This window comes from Rattus norvegicus, chromosome 2, assembly GCF_021556685.1.
Source record: "Rattus norvegicus strain SHRSP/BbbUtx chromosome 2, alternate assembly SHRSP_T2T, whole genome shotgun sequence".
NCBI classification, from domain to species: Eukaryota; Metazoa; Chordata; class Mammalia; order Rodentia; family Muridae; genus Rattus; species Rattus norvegicus.
In genome coordinates, this window is record NC_141535.1 from 208,733,520 (window position 1) to 208,741,228 (window position 7,709).

Sequence of the window (7,709 nt, forward strand, 5' to 3'; positions counted from 1 at the left end):
ATAACTATTATGTAAATGATGCTCATACACTTGGTTTTTCCTTGTGTTAGGGAGATAATGGATGATAGATGATAGATAGATAGATAGATAATAGATAGATAGATAGATAGATAGATAGATAGATAGATAGATATAAGTGATAGATGGCTATTTTAATCTTAGTGATATTGTGTATGCAGGCCTCTGTGTGTGTGTGTGTGTGTGCATGTGTCTCTGTGTATAAATGTGTGTTACTATGTGTGAGTGACATGGCAAAAATTAGACATTAGAGGACATCAGATGGATTTGGACTTTATCTTCCACCTTGACATAGGGTCTCTTTTCTGTACCTATGCCAGGCTAGCTGAAACACCAGCTTCTAAGAAATCTTGCCTCTCTGACCTATCACATTGCAGCAGTGTTTTTAAAGACCCACAGCACTGTGCCTGTCTTCACCTAGGACCTGAAAACACAAATCCAGGTCCTCAATTGGCATGGCAAAACTTTACCCAGTAAGTCATCTCTTAAATCCCCAAGAGTGGTATTAAAAAGAGAAAATATAGTAACTTAACTTTGATTAGCCTGTTACTAGTTTTCAAAATCCATTCTACTGTGCTTCTTATTACCCATAATAATATGAGCTGTCTACTTGCTGCCGTGACAGCGTCTGCTTTCTGAAGAGGAACTCCAGTGTCCAGAGAATTATAATTTTGTCATAGAAATTTGATCTTTATATAGCACTCAGCTAGAGGGGCAGCAGAAAACAGTCTGCGTCTTCGTACCTACCACTAATATGCTGGCAGTCATCACCCCTCTTTTAAAAAAAATCAATAGAAATAACTCAGTTATTTATTATAAAAATTTAAGAAACAAGTTTGGCAAATGAAGATACCAAATCGTGATTGCTCAGATTCAGTAGCTATCAAATAGTCCCAAGAGTTGAAAGGTTCCTAAGTTACAGTCTTCAGTGTGTTTACTGTTCTGAGTGGGTACTGAGCCACACTTGGTCACTTCCAGCTCTGAGCACAGTTCAAATCCCACTGTAACATATCTTCTCTAAGAGGAGCACCACCATCCAGAATTCATACCAAGTTGGCATGTTTATGTACACACTGTCTCTGGCCCTCTCCCCAGCCACAGTGTGGAGAGTCACCTTTGACTTTTGTAGACAGGCTTTAAAATTGGGGCCGGGCATATCGTTGTTCTTGCTGTTGTTGTTTTGTCTCTGGATCTAGATTTAATCTATGAAAAAATCAGAGTCATCAGAACATCAGGGAAGCCTGTGAAAACTGGATCAGGGCAGAAAGAGGAATATGTGCAGTAGAGCTGAGTCATATTAATAAGGGATCAGCAAAGATTAAAGAGCTGCTGATGTTGCAGGGTGCCTGAAGCCGCCATCGCTCTATAATTACCTTGACTCCAATACCCCTTAGCCCCAGGCGTGAAACAGCATTTTCTTTCACTGTTGTAAGATATAGATGCCATACTTCTTCTTCCAGTGTATATATATATATATTCTGGCTGGCATAAATGGGCCTCTAAATTATTAAGAAACTTAGCTTAACCAAGCCTTAGTCTCAGGGTTTTTACATTTTATCAAATGAGCTTATTCTAGAACTAACAGATGCCACGAGGAAAGAAAAATTGCACGTTTCGACAGTGGTATTTTAAACCGAACTGGTCTGAGCTAGTGGAACCATCTATATGCTTCTAAAGACCCATCTCTTATCTACATATCTAGTTTTCTGTTTCTTTGTTCTGAACCTCCTCCCCCTCAAAGATTGATGGCAGCATTTTCTGTAATTCATTATAGTCTTGCTTTCGCTCAAGGAGACAATCCCTCGAAATCTACAGCAAATTACCCCAATAATGGATGTGTTCTCATAATTCACCTTCCCTGTGTATGTTCACTGATTTGTGAAACTCTTTAGAACCGAACCTCGCTCTTTAATGGACCAGACAGGTGCTTTTAGCTGTGCTAACCAGAACACATATCATGTGACAACAGCTTCTGGAATCACCCCAGAAACCAAAGGTGCAAATGGGAGATTGTGTGTATCATGATCCACAACACATGATTATTTCCTTGATGATTCTTTTCCTTTTGAAATGTTAAGCAATCTTTTTGTTTGTAAATCTTTAGCTACAGTAAAATAGCACCTTTTCTTTGTGGGCAAAAAGTATCTTTCACCATGAAAGCCAAAGCATAGTTTCTTTAAACATTTTTTTCCTCCCATAAATTCTGACTTTTAAATGACTAAATTAAATGGTTCCTGTCACATGTTAACAATATGGGGTCTGGGATTGAAAGGAGCTCAGTGTAATCTTATTGAGCCAGTAGGTCACTGGAAAAAGAGAAAATGTGTTTGAATCGCAGGAGAGAGCGGATGTTGGATGGATCTGCGAAATACTTTCTGTTGTAGTATCAGCTGACTGATGGCTGCTATTCTCAGAAGGACTCCAACATTATGCCTTCTAAAAGCCGGAGATTAATGCAACCATGGTGAACCACACAGCGACACTCTGGCGAAGAAAAAGGGTCAGTGCTGGCAAGACGTGGCAGGTGTCAAAATAAAAGGTTAGGCTCCGTGCCTGGGGACCCATCTGTCAGATAAAGCTATGATAAGGCAATTAATGCATTTGTTTATGTGCCTCGTGACACACCATGCATTCCATAAAAACGATCCGTTCAAACACTCTCGACTGCTTTCTGGAAATTAGACTGTACGTGGAAAGAAAATAACCAAGATAAAAATAAGTGTTTATCAGTTACAGGGCTAGGTCACACAACCAAATTAACAGAGAGAAAGTCTATCTGTACTCAAGAACCTAAGCTATTAAATATAACATCTTCATAATATACTAGGGACACTATCTACAAGGTAGATGTTTACGCTACAAGGTAACTGGTATAACACCTCAGAATCCCACCATGTTTGACCTTCATGGAACTAGACTCTAAGTTTGCAATAAAATTCATCCCACAGACTTCATGAGAAAGCGAGAATTTCCATCCACAAGCACCTTCTGCATCCTGCATCTTCCTCCTCCCGCGTCTTCATCAAATGTTTTGTTCACAACACTGTCATTATTAGGGCTTTCATTTTCACTCCGAGCAATACTGACTCCTCTCATTGTATTTATTATTTATTTAGCTTTCTCACGACATCTGCCTTACAATCTGTTTAAACAGGAACATGTTTAGATTTAATCCTCATCAGTGATGTAGTTCTTGAGATAAAACAAATCATATGCTTTTAAAATGCCCTTGTCATTTTACTGGTCAAAAAATAAAGAAAAACTTTCCTGGAATTATGAAAAAAAATAAGACTTTTTTTCAGCCCCAAATTTTAGGTAAAAACAGATTCATTACTTTCGACTGGGGAAGGGTAAAAAATGCTCTCAGTTGTGGTTTGATATGTTGTACTTACAGTAATATTAAAAATTTGAAGATAAGAAAGTGTCTTGTCATCAGCATAGTGTCCTATGCCGAAGGGTCAAATCCTTTAATTTCCAAAGCAAAGTCAGAGATGACTGTCTCATTCTCAAGCTGCATGTCTGACAGAGTGATGTGAACGTTCACTTCAACAACAGGAGGATGCATTTGAAAAACAGAGCTTCCATGATCAATAGATTTTTCCTTTTGTTCAAGCAGGATTCACCCCATTATCACTCCTTCCCAACTATTAAAAAGGTTAAGTAAGAGGCAAAGAAAAGGGGGAAAGAGAGAAGGAGCTCTGGGAAGGGGGACTTACAAGGGGGGGCAACATTTGGACTGAAAATAAACAAAACAATTAATTTTTGGGAAAGGATTTTAGTCAAACTTTAAGTCAATAATTTTTCTCACTAGGACTACTTAAGCATGCCACAAAGTTAGCTTTCTTTCATTGCTCCATGATTTCAATGGGGCAATGGATGTGGAGACTGGAGACACAGACTTTGTTATTTGCTTATTTCTGTGGCCTAATGCATGATTTACGAATTACGCTTGTTGTCCAACTTCAACGAACTGCTACTTAAAACTGAATTCTCTCTTGCCTTCATTTCCTGACTCAGAAGCTTATACTGTTGCTTTAATTTTATTTGAATCTCAGTCTTCTGAATTATCTCTGTTTTCTGTCTCTTGATCTATATTTGCCTGGATGTGGCTGAAAATATAATAGGGCAAAGTAAAATTCTTAGTCATTATTCTATATGGCTTTTCGAAATTCTAACATACACTATGTAACGTTGCTATAGCCAACTAAGTTAACTGGCTACTTCCTCTTTACCACAGAATAAAAGTAATATTCTCAACTGAAAGCCGGGATCCCACCCATTTTTCACAGATCCATTAAAAGATACATCAAACAAAAGGTAAGGTACTTTTTAACTTTTTCACAGTAGGAACAGTCCATTGTCAATGAGGAATTTCACGGCACCTATTTTGTCTTTACATGGGAAGAAAATAAACAGTGAGGTTTTTTAAATGATTTAATTTCTACTTTCACATTTCTACAGAAGTGTGAGCGAGTAATTTTGCTGGATGTCCACATATTTCAGTCGAGCCCTTTGAAGACATTGTGAGTGGGGTCATTGACTCCTCCCTTGCTCTGGGACAATGGAAACCTGCCTCTGGGTTTACCACAGGTATGTATGTATTCATGAGTTCATCCCTAACAGATTGGTTAGATAAACTATATCACAGAGTTGCTTCTCCTATTTTTTAAGCTAAATACATACAAGATTACTTGAGGAAAAAATAACAAACTGGCTGTTCGTTAAGTCTATGGTCATGTTGAAAATAGTACTTAACTGTATATTTGTTATTTTAACAAAAATTAAAATTCTCAACCTATCCTATGTTATGTAAAGAAAGTACCCACACCCAACTTTGTCTCTTCTTCTGAGGGAAAAAAGGCTGTTATTTCTCTCAGAAAATCTATTTCTAATTGATTAGAATTTGCCTCATCCTCATCAAATATACTTTCTCCCCAGGTTATTAAGTTTTTAAAACATTTATTTATTTACATTCCAAATGCTGTCCGACTCTCACAGAGTCCTTCCCCGATCCTTCTCCTTTCTCCTCTGAGAGGGTGGGACCCCTGGGTATCCCCCGACCCTGGTGCATTAAGTCTCTGCAGGGTTAGGGGCATCCTCTTCCACTGCAGTCAGACAAGGCAGCCTATGTATGTTCTTTGGTTGGTGGCTCAGTCTCTGAGAGCTCACAAGGGTCCAGGTTAGTTGATTTGATTGGGCTTCCCGTGGAGTTCCTGTTGCCTTTAGGGACTTCAATCCTTCCCCCAACTCTTCCATAAGAGTTCCCAACCTCCTTCCAATGTTTGGCTCTGGGTATCTGCATCTGTTTCAGTCAGCTGCTGGTTAGAAGCTCTCAGAAAACTGTTATGCTGTGAGCATAACAGAGTATCAGGGATTGGTGCTTGCCTGTGAGATGGATTTAAAGTTGAATCTGTTAGTTATTGGTTGGCCATTTCTTCATTCTCTGCTTCATCTTTGACCCTGCATTTCAGTTAGGCAGAAGAAATTTGGGGTAGAAAATTGTGTGGGTGGGTTGGTGTCCATATCCTCTCACTGAGGTTCCTGCCTGGCTACAAAAGGTGATCTTTCCTGGTTTCCTGTCCCCATTGTTAGGCATCTTGGCTAAGGTCACCAGCATTGATTCCTGGGAGTTTTCCCAATCCTAGGTCACTAGGTTTTGTAGAGATCCCTCCCACCTCTACTCTTGACAGTTGCAGGCTTCCAATCATTCTCCTGTCCCTCTGACCCTCTGTTCTGTCTCTCCAAACACCTGATCCTGACCCCCTCACATTCCCCTGCCTATGCCCTCTCCCACCCAGTTCCCTTTCTCTCTCTTTTCATTAGCTACAAATGCAACTGGATCATATCTGTCTTAGGCATCAATCTTCTGGCCAGACCTCTGTATTTAATTCACCTGTAGTCTATGGTTTGAAGGACTTTTTTTTTTAATTCATCAAGCATTTGTCCAGTATTTGCCAAGTAAGACTTTATCTCCATTTCCAGCTGTTGCAACTCTGCTATTCTTGGGGTGAATCATTCTTAAAATGTAAACCTGTTTTATTTTAGTAACAGGGATTCTATTTAGTGCCCAATGCCGGTGAACCAGAAGGAAGCTCTGAGAGTTTGTATGACAGGTAAGAGAAAGAAAAGAGTGAGTATATGGAAACAGTGATAAACGGGGAAGCAAAGAGATTTGTTGGAGAACAGGATTTGAAGATGAAGGGTCACAGCGCAACAAAAGGGTAAGACGCAATGCTAAGTGTCTCGGTGTCATATCCTGTCGCTGTTGTAAAATATCCTCTCCAAGGTTCTTTAGGGAATAAATGCAGCCTTACAGCTCACAGTCCAAGCACAATCCAGTAGGACAGGGAAGTGAAGCAGCAGGAAGTGAATGAATCACATTTGCATTCAGAACAGAGCAATGAATGCAAGCACACTAATTCTGAGTTCACTTTCTCCAAGGTCTCCTGCTTAGGACTGGGGCCACCCACAGACAGTGAGTATTTACTACATGTTAGTTAACTTAATCAAGATGACCTCCTCACAGGTTCATGCAAGGGCCAATCTGCCAGATCATTCAAGATCTTTGTCAGGTTGATATGAATGCTCCCACTGAGCAAACTGGAAAATGCCTTGCAAGAATGAGGAAAGGAGAGAAAGGAAGCCACAAGAAACGGTTCATAAATTGCTTTCTGGGACTTTATCATAATTTAATTAATTCTGAAATAATGGTCCTGCTATGGAATTGATTTTCATGATAGAACGAAGAGGCCCCTCTGTCTCTGAAGATGCTACTCAAGTTGTCGCACTTCACCATGGGAATGGTACAGCTATGTGGAAGTCATTACCATACAGTGTCGTGGAAGATGATCTTTGTAGACAATTCAGAGCCTGCACCCCTGCTCCCTCCTCTCTGCTGTGTATGGAATCTTGGCAGGAGTCTCAGAGCTTTTCCCCTCTACTTAACAAGAACTGACTGTGGGCATCATCACCCTAACCCCATGCCCCACGACACCCCAGCCGTGGACCACACACAGCCAAGGTGATTCAGACCATCACAACTGACAATTCCAATTAGGCAAATCAGAGCTTTATTTGTCCTGTGTTCCTTCAGCATCAAACTGCTGGCGACTGCCAATGTACCTAACCTTTCCCGGCCTCCCTTCTTTATTGGAAGAGAAACAGATAGAATGACAGTTCTGTCTGCATAAAATTCTGCAGACCTTTCAATAGATAGTATGTTTCCTGTTTCCTGTATGTCGCAAACATCAATCTCATAACTCTGGTAATTTAATTCAGCATGTTCTACAGAACTGTGAACAACGTTTGCAATTCTAATGCACGAGAAAGCATTTCAATTAGGTCATCACAATTCCAGGGGAAGGGGATTTGTAAAAATCATTTTACAGGTGATTTTACAGGTGAGATGTTTTCCTCTAAGCATTATTAGAAAGTTCCAAAGGCAATGTGCAATTACTAAATTGTCTATTAAATTCATGTATGTATATATGCATTCAATTAGGATACATTAATCATTCATCAAGAAAATGTCCCCCTTCTCCAGACATTCCTACAAGCGATCTGGTGGAAGTAATTTCTCACTTGAGGTTCTCTCTTCCAATATAACTCTAGTTTGTAGAAAGTTGACAGGAACCATCCAAACACACACGTAAACAAGTGTGCGAGTGTGTGAAGGCGCGAGTGCTTGTGTG

General features: G+C 39.9%; 1 long non-coding RNA gene across 3 annotated transcripts in view; it reads left to right on the forward strand.

Annotated features, from left to right (window-relative positions):
• LOC120100931 (uncharacterized) overlaps positions 1–7,502 on the forward strand; it is an 82,746-nt gene extending 75,244 nt beyond the window's left edge. Inside the window, exons 3-6 of one of the 3 annotated variants that reach the window (XR_015672477.1) lie at positions 4,256–4,335; positions 4,480–4,608; positions 6,064–6,131; positions 6,460–7,502. This is a non-coding gene — a long non-coding RNA (uncharacterized LOC120100931). The remainder of the gene's footprint in view (positions 1–4,255; positions 4,336–4,479; positions 4,609–6,063; positions 6,132–6,459) is intronic. The other 2 variants (XR_015672479.1, XR_015672476.1) reach the window with 2 other exon arrangements.
• The last annotated feature ends 207 nt before the right edge of the window (positions 7,503–7,709 follow it).